The 19,376-nt window shown below is 53.6% G+C and overlaps 1 pseudogene; it reads left to right on the top strand.

Annotated features, from left to right (window-relative positions):
• The first annotated feature begins 2,488 nt into the window (after positions 1 to 2,488).
• LOC134984573 (zinc finger protein 585A-like) overlaps positions 2,489 to 19,376 on the top strand; it is a 207,174-nt pseudogene continuing 190,286 nt past the window's right edge.

The raw sequence follows: 19,376 nt of genomic DNA on the forward strand, positions 1-19,376 counted from the left end.
TTGGAACAGGCAGAAGAAGCGGAGGAGGTGGGAGGTGATAGGGTCAAATGGGGAGTTGGAGGGGGTAAGGAACGGCCGAGGGCCATGACTTCCACACTAGATAGAGAAGAGAGATGTCAGAGTTGGTAGGAGGTAAGGAGAGGGCGGAAGTCAGGAAATGGAAGAGGGGGTTGCTCAGGGTCTGGTGGGATGTGATATCCTGCCATAGGGAGTTAATTCTGGATGGGAGGTAGGTGGCAAAGTCAAGAGCAGAGAGTGAGGGAGGGGGGGGGGGGGGGGGGGGCGAGGAGCGAGTTGATAGTGGAAAAGGGGCGCCGGGGTTTGAGAACTGGGAGGAGATGAGGTTCTTGACGTAAAGGGACAGTAGAAATGCATTCGGAGTGCCAGGGTTGCGGTGTCACATCAGATGAGGGGGATAGAAGAGGACAGGCAGGGGACGGCAGATGAGGGGGATAGAAGAGGACAGGCAGGGGACGGCAGATGAGGGGGATAGAAGAGGACAGGCAGGGGGCGGCAGGTGAGGGGGATAGAAGAGGACAGGCAGGGGCGGGAGGTGAGTGGGATAGAAGAGGACAGGCAGGGGACGGCAGATGAGGGGGATAGAAGAGGACAGGCAGGGGACGGCAGATGAGGGGGATAGAAGAGGACAGGCAGGGGGCGGCAGGTGAGGGGGATAGAAGGGGACAGGCAGGGGGCGGCAGGTGAGGGGGATAGAAGGGTATGGGAGGAAGTCAGGGGGCAGCAGGGAAGGGGGGTATGTGTGTATACTGTCTACCCTATGTGTGTATACCGCCCCCCTACGTGTGTATACCGCCCCCCTTCGTGTGTATACCGCCCCCCTTCGTGTGTATACCGCCCCCCCCACGTGTAAATACAGACCCCTACGTGTAAATACTGCCCCCTACGTGTCAATACGGCCCCCATGTGTCAATACCGCCCCCCTATGTGTAAATACCGCCCCCCTATGTGTGTATACTGTCCTCGTTTGTGTGTATAACACCCCCTATGTGTGTACACCGCCCCATGTGTGTACACCACCCCCTGTGTGTGTATACTGTCCCCCTATGTGTAAAAACCGCCCCCCCCATGTTTAAATACCGCCTCCTATATGTAAATACCGCCCCCTATGTGTGTATACCGCCCCCCAATGTGTGTATACTGCCCCCCTATGTGTGTATACCGTTCCCCGTATGTGTGTATACCGCCCCCTATGTGTATATACCGCCCCCTATGTGTATATACCGCACCCTATGTGTGTATACCTCCCCCTATGTGTGTACACCATTCCCCTATATGTGTATACTGCCCCCATGTGTGTATACTGCCCCGTGTATACCGCCCCCTGTGTGTATATCATCCCCCTATGTGTGTATATCACCCCCCTATGTGTATATCGCCCCCCTATGTGTGTACCGTCCCCCTATGTGTAAATACTACCCCCTATGTGTAAATACCACCCCCTATGAGTGTATACCGCCCCCCTATGTGTGTATTCCGTCCCACTGTGTATACCGTCCCTCTATGTGTATATCGTCCCCCTATGTGTAAATACCGGCCCCCTACGTGTGTATACCGTTCACCCTACGTGTGTATACCGTTCCCCATGTGTGTATACCGTCCCCCATGTGTGTATACCGTCCCCCATGTGTGTATACCGCCCCCCATGTGTGTATACCAACCTCCTATATGTGTATACCAACATCCTATGTGTTTATACCGCCCCATGTGTGTATACTGCCCCCTGTGTATACCGCCCCCTATGTACACCCCCCCCTATGTGTATATACCGCCCCCTATGTGTGTATACCACCCCCCATGTGTATATACCGCCCCCTATATGTGTATACCGTCCCCTATTTGTATATACCGCCCCCTATCTGTAACAACATTGTATCACCAGTGACATCAGTATGTGCACCACAGGCTGCTCCTCCTGTATAAAATAATAACAGGACACCACAGGCTGCTCCCTCCTGTATAGTAATAATATCAGGACACCACAGGCTGCTCCTCCTGTATAAAATAATAACAGGACACCACAGGCTGCTCCCTCCTGTATAGTAATAATATCAGGACACCACAGGCTGCTCCCCCTGTATAATAATAATAACAGGACACCACAGGCTGCTCCCCCTGTATAGTAAGACGCCATTACCTGATCTCCACGGACACTGGGACTCTGGGAGGCTGCAGGAGTCGCTGAAAACTCACTTCCTGTATGTGGAACGCACAGTCCGGAAGTAAGGTGGAACGCACAGTCCGGAAGTAAGGCATGATTGGCAAAAGCTGCTTACAGGTTACTGGCCCCTCCCCTCGTACACCACTCCCACAGCCCCGCCCTCTGTAATAACAATTACAATACATGTCCTCAGTGCCGGAGGCCGGCGGCCATTTTCTTGTAGACCACTCCGGCAGCAGCAATAGGTTCCCTGGCCGTGTAGTGACGTCAGGAGCGGCGGCCATTTTCCCCTGGTCTGAGCTCCGCCTTCCTTCTATCATTCCCACAAGGCAGCAGGAGCAGAGAGCAGCCATTGCTGTCTGGCAGCAGGTAATGATATTATTATTATTATTCTATAGGCTGAGCAGCTCTGGTGTCAGGTTCTGTACTACAGGGGGAGCAGCCTCTGGTGCCTTGTTATAGTGCAGCTGGAGCAGCCTCTGGTGCTGCATTATTCCTGTACAGGTGGCTGACACTCTAGTGTCCTATTACTGTAATACAGGTGGCGCAGACCCCGCCATTACCGTAATGCAGGAGGCGCAGACCCCGCAGTTACCGTAATACAGGTGGCACAGAGCCCGCCGTTACCGTAATACAGGTGGCGCGGACCCCGTCGTTACCGTCACACAGGTGGCGCGGACCCCGTCGTTACCGTGACACAGGTGGCGCGGACCCCGCCGTTACCGTGACACAGGTGGCGCGGACCCCGCCGTTACCGTGACACAGATGGTGCGGACCCCGCCGTTACCGTGATACGCGTGACGCGGACCCCGCCGTCACCGCGTGAAACAGGTGGCGCGGACCCTGCCATTACAGTGATACAGGTGGCGCGGACCCCGCCATTACCGTGATACAGGTGGCGCGGACCCCGCCGTTACCGTAATTCAGCTGGCGCGTACCCCACCATTACTGTAATACAGGTGGCGCAGACCCCGCCTTTACAGTAATACAGGTGGCGCAGACCCCGTCGTTACCGTAATACATGTGGCGCAGACCTTGCCATTACCATAGTACATGTGGCGCAGACCCCACCGTTACCGTAATTCTATACACGGGACATCACAGGTGTTGTGTCCTGTGGCATTGTGCTGTACAGGGGGAGCGGCCTGTGTTGTCATAGTATACAGGAGGAGCAGCGTGTGTTGTCATAATATACAGAGGCAGCGGCCTGTGCTGTCATAATATACAGGGGTAGCATCCTGTGCTGTCATAGTATACAGGGAGAGTGGCCTGTGCTGTCATAATATACAGGGAGAGCATCCTGTGCTGTCATAATATACAGGGGTAGCATCCTGTGCTGTCATAATATACAGGGGAGCGGCCTGTGTTGTCATAGAATACAGGAGGAGCAGCCTATGTTGTCATAATATACAGGGGTAGCATCCTGTGCTGTCATAGTATACAGGGGGAGTGGCCTGTGTTGTCATAATATACAGGGGTAACATCTTGTGTTGTCATAGTATACAGGAGGAGCAGCCTGTGTTGCAATAATATACAGGGGGAGCATCCTGTCTTGTCATAATAGACAGGGGGAGCAGCCTGTTGTGTCCTGTTGTTATTATTGTTATACAGGAGGATCAGCCTGTTGTGTGCTGTTGCAAAAAGAAGAAATTTTAACCGAAGTTAAAATCGGGCGCAAGTTGGGCTGGTGTTCTAATTATAGCAGCTGCTATGGAACAGGTTTAGTCAATCCTGTGAACACTATAGACAATAAACAACAAACAAAATAGCAGCGCTGTGTGGTAAATTTAAAATCAACAATTACATTCGTTAATCATGGTGGAGATAAGGACACGTGGAGCTGAATGGATTAAGGTGAAAAAAAGATAATATTTTAATAAAAATACATACAATGTATCAATAAAATTGATAATTAAATGAGAATTGTAATAAAATTACAGCAGATTAGAATCACCATGGAGCTGCCTTAGTTGTGCTATCCGTTTTTCTTAATTTGTGTGGACTAATACTGACAATATTGGAATTAGGTGACACCTGGATTTTTTATGCACAGTCCTGATGGCTGCAATGCCACATATAATACCGCTGGAGGAGGGGGTTCTCTGGGTAGCGTCCCTTTAAGCGGGTAGAACCAAAACACTCTTGTATCCTCACCAGTATGCGGAGTCCTCAATGCTGAGTAGCAGGGCTGTGTTACCAGTTGGCAAGTTGTTCACCTGTTCCTTTCGACGTGATTCGTAGAAGTCCACTGAAGATCCGGATGTAATAAGTGCAGCTCCCAGTTGATGAAGGTGATCCAAATTCAAAACATCTGACGCGTTTCGCTGCAGTACCTGTTATAATAATAATAATAATTATTATTATTATTATTATTATTATTATAATACAGGAGGAGCAGCCTATGGTGCCCTGTTATTATTATACAGAGGGAGCAGCCTGTGGTGTTCAGTTATTATTTTTATACAGGGAGAGCAGCCTGTGGTGTCCTGTTTTTATACAGTAGGAGCAGCCTGTGGTGTCCTGTTATTATTATACACGGGAAGCATTATTATTATTATACAGGGGGAGTAGCCTGTGGTGTGCCTTTGTTGTTGTTGTTATTATAATACAGGGGAGCAGCCTGTGGTGTCCTGTTATTTTTATTATTATACAGGAGGAGTAGCCTTTGTTGTCCTATTAGTAATATTATAAAGAAGGATAGCTAGTGGGGTCCACTTATTATTATTATTATTATTATTATAATACAGGCGCAGCAGCCTGTGGTGTCCTGTCATTATTATTAGTATAATATATTGGTGGTGATGTCACAGTGACATCATTAATATCTATAGTAATAATACAGGGACGTGAGTGGGAGGTGAGAGGATCGCGGAGTGTTACAGTGACATCACTTATATCTACAGTAATAATACAGGGACATGACTGGGGAGGTTAGGGAATCTGGGATTGTCACGGTGACATCACTTATTTCTTTTTCATCCACTAGGGGGCACTGTAGTACTCTTGGGATATGGACAGTACGATAGCAGGGATAGGAACATTGAAATATTTAAATGTGTAACCCTCTTCCCACCTCCATACTCCCAAGATGCCTCAGTGTTTTTTGTGCCTTCACCAGGGAAGGTCGCATCCTGGAGTCATTCCAGGGTTTACTTTTAATTTTTCTAAATATTTCCACTCCATGTGCGGGGAAAGTGATTTGCACGAGCTGCTTACTAAGGTATAGCTTTACTGGCTCAAACTCCCTCGCTTTCTGGCTCCCACCAGCGGTCAGACACATACTGCCACTGGGCACCTGCGTCGCTCCACACCTGCCCACTCCCCGGCACCCGGCAGCGCAGCTCCAAACAGCGCTACCACTGGCCTCTACAATCTGCCCCTCTAGACAACTGGGAAGTGGCTTCCAGCAGCGGTCAAATAATGCTGCCATTGGGCACCTGTCAGGCTACATCTCACCGCTCCAGAGAAGCGGCTCCTGGCAACGCGGCTCCCAGCAGCGGACAGATCACACTGCCGCCACTGGACGCCCGTCACATTACACATCTACCCGCTCTCCGGCTTCCACCAGCGCACAGACCACTTTGGGTAGCTGCTGCTGCTGCTGGGCACCGCCACTCAGAGCCGGCGCTTGGTATACATTGCGGAGGGGTGGGGGGGTGGAAGAAGCTAGGCGCGGCTCACTGCTTTAAGCATTGCTGGAGGTCATGGTGGTCCCTAGTTCAGCCGTTCCCTTAAATATAAGGTATGGTGGCCAGGGCTATAAGGGACATAACAGGCTATTAGGCCTAGGTTATGAGTACTTTTGGGGGTCATAGGTTATAGTCAGATGCACATGCTGGGACGCACCTACTTCCTGCTTCTTCCTACAGCAATATGTCAGTCCTACAACACACGGCCACTGGAGGGGGCAGGGATGTTTAGTAGGTGGCACAGTGACCATCATAGATTTCCTCTATAACACAGTGCGGTGCACGCGGTATTATAGACACTACAGTTATTTTCACTGAGTTGTGCGGACGTTGTCTCACTGTATTATTGTCTGTCTGCATGACAATATGAGAAACAGCAGCTTGTCTGTAATAACTGTGAGAATGTCTGATTTGCAGTCAGAGTTGTCCGCTGCACAAAAAGACCGTGAGGCGGCTAAGTCTGATTCACGGTTAATACCGTGTGAGCAGCCAATGTGGGTGTGACAGGACGGTCCCGAACTAAAGCACTCGCCGCTTTCGCGTCCCGTCTCCTGCGCACAGAATGGAGGGTTAGGTCACACGAGGCCTGACCACATAGGGGATTCCTGCTTACAGTTAGTAACCGCCTGTTACTGACTCCACCCACTGCGTTGTGGGCGGATTTATGCTGCCACCACCAAACTCCTAACCTGCCGTGGCGTTTGGAACCACGGTTCTACTCTGTATGTGCCGACGCCTTTTCTTACCACACCTGTGTGGTGTTGACAAATCCCCACTAGCCACTTGCTAGGCCTCTACCGGTAGTTGGCGGAAGGCGGAACTTGGAGACGCTAGGTGCTTTCCTGGACAGCCGGAGGACGGGGCTATGGTTGGCATAACCCTGTAGGTCACAAGATGAAGCAATCTTCTTGAGGCAGATGTTTATTTGCTCAATAATAGCCTTAAAAAAGACTCATCTCTATTGCTAGGGGCAACAGCATACAACAAGATGTTCTAGCAGAAAAAAGATGGTACAATACAATACAATGGGGCAGCAGCCCTCCTTTTATCCTACTCCAATACACATTACAACAGGGGGTAAGCCCGCCCTGTGGTGTACAACCAATCAATGTTTAGCCATGGGCTGTGCATGCCTTGGCCACATGCACAGCTAACATTGTTCCCTATGGACAGTGGGGAGTGGTCATTCTCCTTTGCTTGTCCCATCCTGGAGGATCAGGATACGCCCCGGTGCCGTTCAGTCTAGGCTGGGGGGAAGTTTTCCTGCCTAAACTGACTTCCAGAAACCTGCCCGGGACCTAGCCCACTGCCTGCAGCCTGGATTTGGGCTCCAGAGCTGGGCAGCCTAGCTCCCCGGTCCAGGTTTCCTGGACACTACGGGTGATCTCCTCCATGGAGCTCCAGAAAACCACTCAGCTTGTTTCAAAGCTGAGCTTCTCTCTCTCCCAATGCCCCTTTCAAGAGTGAGGCTGGAAGGGAAAGTATTCCGTTTTTGGGGAAAAGGTCTGGGAGAATCCATCAGCATGCACACAACCAAGTAAGTGCAATTTACATTTAAATACATTTCATTTAAACACATGTGTTTCCCTTTAAATCTACACTGAGCCTGTGCCCTGCACAGGCTCCACATTCCCAGGCACTGCAGTGCCTCATAACACAATATATATGTTATTGCATTTAAAACAATGTTTTTATTCTGGTTTTAACTACAGCGCTGGGCTTCCCTAGCCCTGCAGCCTGGCTGCTGGGGCTCTCTCTCAGTGCTGGAGGAATGGGGCTTGGTTCCCCCATCCTCCAGCCTGCCACTGGGGTCCAGGGAGCTGGCTCTCCCTGTCCCCCCCTGATCTGAAGTCCGGTGGCTCAGGATGCTTGTCCCTGCCGCCGCAGCTCTGTGTCTCTGTGTGCACTACACACACCCCCGCCACTAGGGAGCCAGCTAGCCCGGACCCCCTGAGCGGCGCACTCTGGTGCCCTCACCGCACAGGGAGCCGGCTAGCCCGGGCCCCTGTGTGCGGCGCTGTATCCGGTGCCCACGCCGCAGCGTCCGGCGGGGAGCCGGGCTGCGGCGCACCCCCCTTGCCGCCCAGCAGCCCGGGACGTTCGTCCCAGCTGCCGCGGCTGGCCACCTCCGATGGGCTGAGGCAACCACAGAGCGAGCTGCAGCGGGAGCTGATCTCCCACCTGCAGCGGCTCACCCTTCTCCCCCGGCGCACACACAGCTCCCGGACTCCGGCGGCGCACACCTGATGGCTGCAGCGGGAACTGATCTCACGGCTGCAGCGGTTCCCCTCTCCCCCGGCGCGCACACTCTGCTCAGCGCGCCGGGGGCTGCCCTCACTGCCGTGGTCGCCAGAGAGGTCCGGGACCATGGCACACCAGTGCTGCAGCGGCCATTGTCCACGTGGGCTGGGGGTCTCTCCGTCCACACTTTTTCCCCCCCATTCAAGCGGGTCAACCAGGGACCCATGTCCCAACGATTTGGTCCCTGGTCCCACAGTCCTTAATGGGGTTACCGGGAGTTCTTTGGGGGTTCAGGCTCCTCCTGACGTGACAGTCCATCCGCATTGCTATGAGCCTTGCCTTGCTTGTGGATAATATGAAAGTCATAAACCTGAAGAGCAAGGCTCCACCGCAACAGTCTGCCGTTTTCCCCTGTGGTGTGCTGAAGCCACAGTAATGGATTGTGGTCCGTTACCACCGTAAAATGGCGGCCATACAAATAGGACTGAAACTTCTTCACAGCCCAAACAATAGCCAAACACTCTTTTTCAATTGTGGCATAACCCACCTCCCGCGGTAGCAGCTTTCTGCTCAAATAGTCCACCGGGTGCTCCTGTCCATCCGGCCCCTCCTGGCTCAGTACTGCCCCAAGTCCGTACTGTGACGCATCAGTCTATACAACAAAGTTGTTACTATAGTCCAGTGCCATCAGTACTGGGGCTTGTACTAGAGCTGTTTTCAACGACTGGAATGCCAACTCACATGCGGTCGTCCAGTCAACTAACTTGGAGAGTTTCTTCTTAGTCAGATCAGTCAGGGGTTTGGCCACGGAACTAAAGTCAGGGACAAAATGTCTGTAGTACCCTGCAATCCCTAAGGAAGCCAGGACCTGTCTCTGGGTTGTGGGCCGGGGCCAGTTGCGGATTGCCTCCACCTTCGCTGGTTCAGGCTTCACCTTGCCTCCCCCCACACGGTGTCCCAGGTACTCTACCTCTGACATCCCCATTTGGCACTTGTCTGCCCTGATGGTCAGACCTGCCCACGTGCCTCAGGTGCTCTTCCTAGGTTCGGCTGAAGACAGCAATATCATCCAAGTAGGCCTGGGCGAACTCTCTGAACCCCTTCAGCAGGTCATCGACCACACTCTGGAAGGTGGCTGGCGCATTCTTCATCCCAAATGGCATGGTTTTGAACTCAAACAAGCCACAGGAGGTGATGAAGGTGGACCGTTCCTGAGCCTCGGGAGTCATTGGTATCTGCCAATACCCCTTGCTCAGGTCGAACGTAGAGATGTATTTCGCTCCAGCCAACTCGTCTAACAGTGCGTCAATGCGGGGTAGGGGATAGGCGTCGGATTTGGTCACTTCGTTCTACCGGCGGTAGTATATGCATAACCTGGTTGTCCGGTCCTTCTTGGGAACCAGTACAACGGAGGCGGCCCAGGGACTGTTGGAGCGCGTGATTACGCCTAGCACTAACATCTCCTGTACCTCTTGGTAGATACTCGCCTGCGCCTCTGGTGAGTCCCGATACGCGGGTTGCCGAATCGGCCTGTTCTCGCCAGTGTCTACATGATAGGCATGTAGGGAAGTCAGGCCGGGCTTCCTGCTGAACTGGGCCTCAAAGGACTGCAGCACTGACTCCAGCTGCTCCCTCTTGGGGTTACCAAGCTCACTGCTCCAGCTAACTTCCTCTACACCACCCTCACCCTTGGCATCCGCGAGGAGGTCAGGAATGGAATCCTTTCCTGGTTCCTCCATCGGCAGGCAGCACACAACGGCTACCGACTCCACACGCTCGTGATATGCCTTTAACATGTTTTCATGGTAGATACGCTGTCTTCTACCATCGCTGTCAAATGACACTACGTAGGTGATGTCGCTTAGGCATTTTGCGACCGTGTACGGTCCTGCCCAGGCAGCCTGGAGCTTGTTCTGACGTGTGGGCACCAGAACCAGCACCTTCTGCCCTACTCCAAAGACCCGAGCACGCGCACCCTGGTCATACCAAGTCTTCTGCTTGGTCTGTGCTTCCGCAAGATTCGCTTGCGCTAGTCCCATGAGATTCTCTAACCGATCTCTGAGCTTCAACACATACTCCACCACGGACTCATCCTGGTGAATCAGCTCCCCCTCCCAAGACTCCCGGAACAGGTCGAGAGGTCCACGGACTCTGCGGCCATATAGTAACTCGAAGGACGAGAATCTGGTTAACTCCTGGGGCACTTCCCGATATGCAAACAGGAGGTGCGGCAGGTATCGCTCCCAGTCTCCCCCTCCGAAGTCACAAATGCCCATAGCATCTGCTTCAGAGTGCCATTAAATCTCTCGCAAAGTCCGTTAGTCTGGGGATGATAGGGGGCAGTGCGGAGTTGACGCACTCCGCACCTCGCCCAGAGACACTGGACCAGATCTCTCATGAACTGCGTCCCTTGATCAGTTAGGATCTCACTGGGGAACCGTACTCTACTAAATATGCCTAGCAGAGCATCCGCTACCTTTTCCACAGTGATGGCGGACAGAGCCACAGCCTCTGGATACCGGGTAGCATAATCCACCACGGTGAGGATGTATGTCTTCCCCGATCTACTGGGCACAGGTAGGGGACCTACTATGTCCACGGCCACTCGGAAAGGTTCCCCGACTATTGGCAAAGACCTTAGGGGAGCCCGAGCACTGGGGCGTCCAAGCCGTTGGCATACATCACAGGACTTACGGTAGGTCCGGACGTCATCCGACACTCCGGGCCAAAAAAAGATCTGCGTCAGGCACCTCGGTGTTCGGTCCCTCCCCTGGTATCCCGCCAAGGGAATTTTGTGTGCAGCTGACATCAGTTTCTCCCGAAAGCTCCTGGGAACCACCAGTTGAACTTGCTCCCGCACCGGCCTATCCCCTTCTACCTTGGCTACCCGGTACAGTAACCCTTTCCACCAGGTCACACTCCCAGCCCCATCCCAGCAAGGCCACGGCCAGCTTGGCGCCTCATACCTTCCAGGGATGGGTCAGAGAGCTGAGCTTCCCTAAACTCCTGCCTGCGGCCCTCACTTTCTCCTAAGTCTGGACACTCTACAAGGGGAATATTGGGGTGAGTCAAGTTGGGGTCAGTCATGGTAGGGTCGGGGTGGTCACTCATACTCACCGCCGGAGTTGGCAAACCACTAGGGACAGGAGCATCACTGGGCACCCCCACAGGATTCAACAAACTGGAACCGACATCCTCTGCGTTGCTAGGGGACGTAGGCCCACCAGAGGCAAGGGGCAGATGTGCTGATCTGGCCGCTGTGGTCTTTTCCTCTGGGATGGCTGATGCTGTGGTTGGCGGCAGTTCAGCCGCTGTGATCTTTTCCTCTGGGCTGGGCTGTGCTGGCAGAGATGAGGAAGACTAGTCTGGCTGCTTGACTCCGGGTGATGGCGTTCGCAAGGCAGTAACGATTCCTCCACCGAGATCATTCCCCAAGAATACATCAGTTGGGAGGCCATCCATTACGGCAACATCTCTTAGCTCTTGTCCAGCTCCCCAGTCGAGGTAGACTCTGGCCATGGGCACTTCTCGCTCCAGCCCATCGGCCACTGTAACTTTTGCAGTGCAAACCTGCAGTACTGCAGCAGGATCGACAAGGTGGGGGCTTACAACAGTTATGGAGGCCCCAGAGTCTCTTAAGCCTTCGCCCTGCAGGGACCCCACTTGGACCGGCTGCAGGTGCCGCCACATATTTGGTGGGGGCTTCTTAGCCATACAGGTGACTCTTTCCGCAGAGTCCACCTGTTTCTCGCCACACTCCATCGGACTGACTGGAGGGGGTACAGTCTCTGGAGGCTCATCTCCACGGGTTAAGCAAGCAATCCGGGCTCCAGCACTGGGATTTCGCGCACGAGGTTGGGGTGCTTGGGATGCAGGACAGTTCATCCTCCGATGTCCGATTTTCCTACAGCCATAGCACTTTTTGTCCAGGCGTGGCTCCGATGTCCTCTGATTACTGGCAGGGGCACTGCGGGGCGGTTGCTGGCCAAAAGCACCCGGGTTGGAAGATGCTTGCTTTGGGAGGCGATGAGCTGAAGAGGGCTGTCCCCCTGGTGGTACAGTCTTTTGGGGTTGGCTGCTGGTTGGGCGCTTCTGCCCCTGCGGCCGAATTGCCACATACTTGTCTGCTAACTGGGCAGCCATCTTTAAACTGGGTAGCTCCCGGTCTAGCACCCACTCCTTCACTTCTGGGGCGCACCTGCGGAAGAACTGCTCCCTGCAGATCAGGTCAATCAATGCGTCCCATGTAGTGGCTTGCGAATCCTTCTCCCACTTCACCACGTACTGCCGCAGCTGGGTGGCGAACTGCTCATGGGTGCTGCTAGGATTCTTGGGCAAGTCTCTGAACTTCTTCCTGTAAGACTCTGGAGTGATGAAGAATCGCTGGAGGAGGGCCTTCGCAACTTCGTCGTAGTTCCCACAGTCCTCCGTGGCCACTCATCGATAGGCCTCCAATGCCTCTCCATGCAGAGTGGGCACAAGGTGTCTCACCCACCTCTGACTTGGGTAGATCTTGTAGTTTACAAGTCCTTTCAAAAACTTGCAAATGTCCATCAATGTCCCCATCACTGTCTGCAAACTTGGCAAACTGAACACGTCCTGATCTGTGTACAATGTCACGATTCGGGTATCTGGACGCCATTACTTGCCTTTTAGATGTCTCCTGAGGCTGGCTCAGCATTCCAAGTACGGATCTCATCTGTGTCCACATTCTGCATATCCCTCCTGTCACTCTGAGATGCTGTCACAGCGGCGCCATGTTTGAATCTTGCATGGTGTCTCCCGTTCTCCGCGGCCTCCGCCGCCGCTCCTGTGTTATAGTTACAGGTTGTCAGAGTGGTGCCTCATGTCTGCCGCGGCCCTGCTGTCATCCATGTGTCTCAGTCTACAATTGTCACTCTGATGTCTCCTGTCCTCTGCGGGCGGCGCCGCCATTGCTATTATGATTCCACATGTTTTTTCCAAACCAGCTTTCCCTCCAAGTACTAACATGGGCGCAGCCATGTTGGTTCCAGTCACATGTTCTGTTTCCACCAATCTGCTGCACTATGGAATCTGCATGATTGGCCAGCCAATGCCTGTATCTGAACCAGGAAATGGTCAGTGCTTTGTTTGTCATACCTTGTTCCAGTCTCTCTCTCCTGTGGATGTTTCTCCAGGTTCCAGCTCCTGTCTCCAGCATCCGCTAAGAAACCCGCACCTGCCTTCCATCCTGCGGTGCAGCATGACTCTGCAGTCCTCTGTGGCTGTTCCAGCTTCCAGCTATTAACTCATCTGCTTCCAGCGGCCAGCTTCCAACAGTATCCAGCTTCCTTAAAGTGCCGGTGTTGTTCTAGCGGATTCCTACTTACCAGCAATATCCACCAACCACCGGTAACCATTCTTCAGTTCTTCTGTTTCCACGCTCCCTAGCATCTTACAGTATTTACTCCGTGTCTTTATCACCTGGCTGATTCCATTCAGCATCCACTCCGTGTCTCCACCACCTGGCTGGTTCCATCCAGTAACTCCAACAGTTTATTCCAGTTACCAGCTTCATCTAATACACCTACTGGTGTGTTCCTCGGCTATCTCCACTACTACAGCCAGGCCTGGTAAGGTTATTCCATCAAAGGACTTTTACATCTGTTCTTCAACCTACCAGTGCTCTGTGATACCTTTTATGGTTAAGTGTTCCAGGAACTGTATTATCTGCCACTGCTATTATCAACTGTGAATGCTGTTGTGATTACACGGAGTCTGTTTAATAAAACTTTTAACCTGGTTGTCATGGTCACAACTTCAGGTTTCCTTCTACACTTACATGTCCAGGGGTCTGATTAAACCTCCCAAGTTTTATTTCAGTCCAGCCCCTACAACTGAGCCTTCCTCCTGTCAGCCAAAACCCTCAGTTGTGACACACAACAGCTGACAACGGCTCCCGGTGTACCACGGCCCGTGGTGCCCGCTCATCACGCCGAATCTGGATGATGATCAAGCGCTCTTGCTCCGCTGCCCTTTCCCCCAATTCCTCTAGCCGATCTGCTAGGGTATCCGGGCCGCCCCCCCCGCTCCCCCCCCCACCCCCACCCCGCGACGTTGGGATCCTGGCCCTGCTAGGGATTGCTGGGAAACATTGCTGCTGTGAGAGAGGGCGGGGCTTGTGGGTCTCACCGGTTCCTTACGAAGGTCCACTGTTGGGCCGTCCTCTTCGATGCTGACGCTGTCAGTGCTTTCCACCTCTGCCCGATAAGCCTCCACCATGCTCATGAGCGCCGCCTTCATGACGCTTCTGGACGCGTTGAAAGGGATATCCACACCCTTCTCCTGGCACACGATCTCCAGATCATCCTTGGATATTCAGCTGGATTCCGCCATCTTGTGCGTTCTCCTGCGCTGCAGTTACTCCTCCCCTGAGTAACTCGGCTTCTCCAATCGGGTGATGAAAAGCCGCCTGGGATTATCCCACTGCTACCACCAATTTCTGTGACAGGACCAGTGTTCGCAAAAATGCGCTATAGCGCGTTTTTTACCCGGTATTGATGTTCAGGGACTCACATTTCCAACATGCGTGAGTCCTCTGGGACGCGCTCCGCTGCAGCCAATCCCTAGCCTGGCAGATTGATTGGCGTGGCGGCCCGGCGCCAGGCTTTAAAAAGAGGAGGTGGAGCCTTGCCAGTCAGGACATGACAGCGCAGCTCCGTGGCAGCGATCTTCTGTGACAGTGGGTAACCCGTGGCTGGGGAGGGGGTTTGGCTTCTGAGTGCTGCCAGTGGTCCGTGGCCGGGGAGAAGGGAGTCGGGTGCTCCGCGATCTCACGGTAGATATTTGCTTTACACAGTGGCGTGGGGAGAGGGGGGCTGTCTGTTCCTGCGGTGGGGGCTGGTTCAGGGTTGGCACTACAACGAGTCTCTTTGACTCATTAAATGCCGCGAACAGCGCTGCGCCTGTTCGCCCGCCCACCACCAGTGCCCCAGAGCCCGTGTGTGAAGACCAGCACTGCACAGCCAGTCACTCGTGTTCTGTCTCCCGGCCAGTAAAAGGTCCGCTCTCCTTCTCCTCCGTACCTATTTTACTAATCTAAACTCCCCCTCTATTGTGCTGACACGGACACCGGGCTGGAAGGGGAGGACAGGGGCCGCTCTCTCAGCCCTTGCCTACTTCTATTACAGCCCTGCATACCTCCCAACTTTCCAAATGGTCAAAAGGGACTTCCGTGCCGAAAAGGGGAGTGTCTACATAAAAATGGGAGTGGCTTTGCATAAAGGGGCGTGGCCTTACGGCAATTCCGCAATCGCGAGCCACGGCCCCATTCTTGTTACTAGGGGGGCATGGCCAGCGCTCAGTGAGCTGCTGGCATGCCCCCAGTACCTCCATGAATAGACGCTGTGTGCGCATGCGCACAGCGTCTATTCACTCGGCTCTGCTGTGAGTGCAAAAGCCTCCCAAATGTCCCCCCCACCACCGCGGGACACTGCTGGCCACGGGTGGGACAGCGGGACTGTCCCGCAAAAATTGGGACAGTTGGGAGGTATGCCCCTGTCCTGACCGTCCCCGGCTCCAAAAGTCCATCGGAGGAATTTGCAGAGGCACTGGCAGTCGTGTCCATACACCACTGACTTCAAGCAATGTGACAGTAGTACAAGCCCCTCTCTCAAACACTCCCTTTCCCCTGCCTCCATCTATCCCCTCTCTCGATCTCCACCCTTTCTCTCTCGCTCTGTCCGTCTCGTTCTCTCTCTCTCGTTCCCTCGCTCTGTCCGTCTCGTTCCCTCGCTCTGTCCGTCTCGTTCCCTCGCTCTGTCTGTCTCGTTCCCTCGCTCTGTCCGTCTCGTTCTCTCTCTCTCGTTCCCTCGCTCTGTCCGTCTCGTTCCCTCGCTCTGTCCGTCTCGTTCCCTCGCTCTGTCTGTCTCGTTCCCTCGCTCTGTCCGTCTCGTTCCCTCGCTCTGTCTGTCTCGTTCCCTCGCTCTGTCCATCTCGTTCCCTCGCTCTGTCCGTCTCGTTCCCTCGCTCTGTCCGTCTCGTTCCCTCGCTCTGTCCGTCTCGTTCTCTCGCTCTGTCCGTCTCGTTCTCTCGCTCTGTCCGTCTCGTTCTCTCGCTCTGTCCGTCTCGTTCTCTCGCTCTGTCCGTCTCGCTCTGTCCGTCTCGTTCTCTCGCTCTGTCCGTCTCGTTCCCTCTCTCTCTCTCTGTCCGTCTCGTTCCCTCTCTCTCTCTCTGTCCATCTCGTTCCCTCTCTCTCTCTCTGTCCGTCTCGTTCCCTCTCCCTCCCCCTCTCTCTCTCGTTCCCTCTCTCTCTCTGTCCGTCTCGTTCCCTCTCCCTCCCGCTCTCTCTCTCGTTCCCTCTCTCTCTGGCCGTCTCGTTCTCTCTCTCTCTCTCTCTCTCATTCCCTCTCTCTGTCAGTCTCATTCCCTCCCTCTCTCTCTCTCTCTGTCAGTCTCATTCCCTCCCTCTCTCTCTCTCTGTCCGTCTCCCCGTTCCCTCTCTCTCTCTGTCCGTCTCCTCGTTCCTTCTCTCTCTCTGTCCGTCTCCTCGTTCCCTCTCTCTCTGTCCGTCTCCTCGTTCCCTCTCTCTCTGTCCGTCTCCTCGTTCCCTCTCTCTGTCCGTCTCCTCGTTCCCTCTCTCTCTGTCCGTCTCCTCGTTCCCTCTCTCTCTGTCCGTCTCCTCGTTCCCTCTCTCTCTGTCCGTCTCCTCATTCCCTCTCTCTCTGTCCGTCTCCTCGTTCCCTCTCTCTCTCTCTCTCTCCGTCTCCTCGCTCTCTCTCTCTCTCCGTCTCCTCGCTCTCTCTCTCCGTCTCCTCGCTCTCTCTCTCTCTCCGTCTCCTTGCTCTCTCTCTCTCTCTCTGTCCGTCTCCTCTCTCTCTGTCCGTCTCCTCGCTCTCTCTCTCTGTCCGTCCGTCCGTCTCCTCGTTCCCTCTCTCTCTCTGTCCGTCTCCTCGTTCCCTCTCTCTCTCTGTCCGTCTCCTCGTTCCCTCCCTCTCTCTCTCTGTCCGTCTCCTCGTTCCCTCTCTCTCTCTGTCCGTCTCCTCGTTCCCTCTCTCTCTCGTCCGTCTCCTCGTTCCCCCTCTCTCTCTGCCTGTCTCCTCGTTCCCTCTCTCTCTTTCATTCCCTCTCTCTGTCTGTCTCGTTCCCTCTCTCTCTGTCCGTCTCGTTCCCTCTCTCTCTCTCTGTCCGTCTCGTTCCCTCTCTCTCTCTCTGTCCGTCTCGTTCCCTCTCTGTCTCCCCACCTCTCTCTCTCTGTCCGTCCCGCGCCCTCTCTCTGTCCGTCTCTTCTTCTCTGTCTCCCCCCTCAGTCAGTTTCTCTATTCCCCCTACAGCCCCCCTCTCTCTTCCCCCTACACCCACCTCACTCTCTTCCCACTATAGTCACTGATTGCAAAATATGCGCTATATCGCGTTTTACGCACTACAAGCAGAGAGGTCTCTGAGTGACCAGTGTGTCTCTGCTAATAATACTGTTTCAGTGCCTCTCTTGCCATCAAATCACCACTGGTAGCTTCTCCCCATTCAATCGCGCTGCCCGCAGCTTCTCCCCGTTTAAAATGTATAACGTGATCTGCCTGGCTCAGTGGTTGTATAGGTGGTTCTACCTGGTGCAATGTATATAACGTACTCTGACTGGCGCAATGTATATAACGTGCTCTGCCTGGCGCAATGTATATAACGTGCTCTGTCTGTCGCAAAGTGTATAACGTGCTCTGTCTGTCGCAAAGTGTATAACGTGCTCTGTCTGTCGCAAAGTGTATAACGTGCTCTGTCGCAAAGTGTATAACGTGCTCTGTCTGTCGCAAAGTGTATAACGTGCTCTGTCTGTCGCAAAGTGTATAACGTGCTCTGTCTGTCGCAAAGTGTATAACGTGCTCTGTCTGTCGCAAAGTGTATAACGTGCTCTGTCTGTCGCAATGTATATAATGTGCTCTGCCTGGCGCAATGTATATAACGTGCTCTGCCAGACGCAATGTGTATAACGTGCTCTGCCAGGCGCAATGTGTATAGCGTGCTCTGCCTGGCGCAAAGTGTATAGCGTGCTCTGCCTGGCGCAAAGTGTATAGCGTGCTCTGCCTGGCGCAAAGTGTATAGCGTGCTCTGCCTGGCGCAAAGTGTATAGCGTGCTCTGCCTGGCGCAAAGTGTATAGCGTGCTCTGCCTGGCGCAAAGTGTATAGCGTGCTCTGCCTGGCGCAAAGTGTATAGCGTGCTCTGCCTGGCGCAAAGTGTATAGCGTGCTCTGCCTGGCGCAAAGTGTATAGCGTGCTCTGCCTGGCGCAAAGTGTATAGCGTGCTCTGCCTGGCGCAAAGTGTATAGCGTGCTCTGCCTGGCGCAAAGTGTATAGCGTGCTCTGCCTGGCGCAATGTGTATAACGTGCTCTGCCTGGCACAATGTGTATAGGTGGTTCTGCTTGGTGCAATGTCTATAATGTGCTCTACCTGGTGCAATGCGTATAATGTGCTCTGCCTGGCGCAGTGTGTATAGGAGGTTCTACCTGGTGCAATGTGTATAAGCGGCACTACTGTGTGGTGTAATGTGAATTGCCACTATTATGTGGCCAAGCCCCTTCCCCACAAAGCCAGACGCCTAAGTTTTTGTTTTGTTGTTGTGTTTTTATATTTGAATAATTAATAAGAACCTTCAATCCGATGGGACCCACAAAAGGACAGTTAGGACCCCAATTTTTAAAAGTGAGGGGTCCCTGGGACCCACTTTTTTTTCGTCTCAGCGCAATCACTGAGGACGGTCCCGTACGAAAGCACTCGCGTCCTGTCTCCTGCGCACAGAATGGAGGGTTAGGTCACACGAGGCCTGACCACATAGGGGATTCCCGCTTACCGTCAGTAACCGCCTGTTACTGACTCCACCCGCTACGTTGTGGGCGGGTTTATGCTGCCACCACCAAACTCCTAACCTGCCGTGGCGTTTGGAACCACATTTCTGCTCTGTATGTGCCGACGCCTTGTCTTACCACACCTGTGTGGTGTTGACGAATCCCCACTAGCCATTTGCTAGGCCTCAACCGGTAGCTGGCGGAAGGCGGAACTTGGAGACGCTAAATGCTTTCTTGGACAGCCGGAGGATGGGGCTAATGGTTGGCATAACCCTGTAGGTCACAAGATGAAGCAATCTTCTTGAGGCAGATGTTTATTTTCTCAATAATAGCCTTAAAAAAGACTCATCCCTATTGCTAGGGACAACAGCATACAACAAGATGTTCCAGCAAAATAAAGATGGTACAATACAATACAATGGGGCAGCAGCCCTCCTTTTATCCTACTCCAATAGACATTACCACAGGGG

The sequence above is a fragment of the Pseudophryne corroboree genome, assembly GCF_028390025.1.
Source record: "Pseudophryne corroboree isolate aPseCor3 chromosome 3 unlocalized genomic scaffold, aPseCor3.hap2 SUPER_3_unloc_66, whole genome shotgun sequence".
NCBI lineage: Eukaryota > Metazoa > Chordata > Amphibia > Anura > Myobatrachidae > Pseudophryne > Pseudophryne corroboree.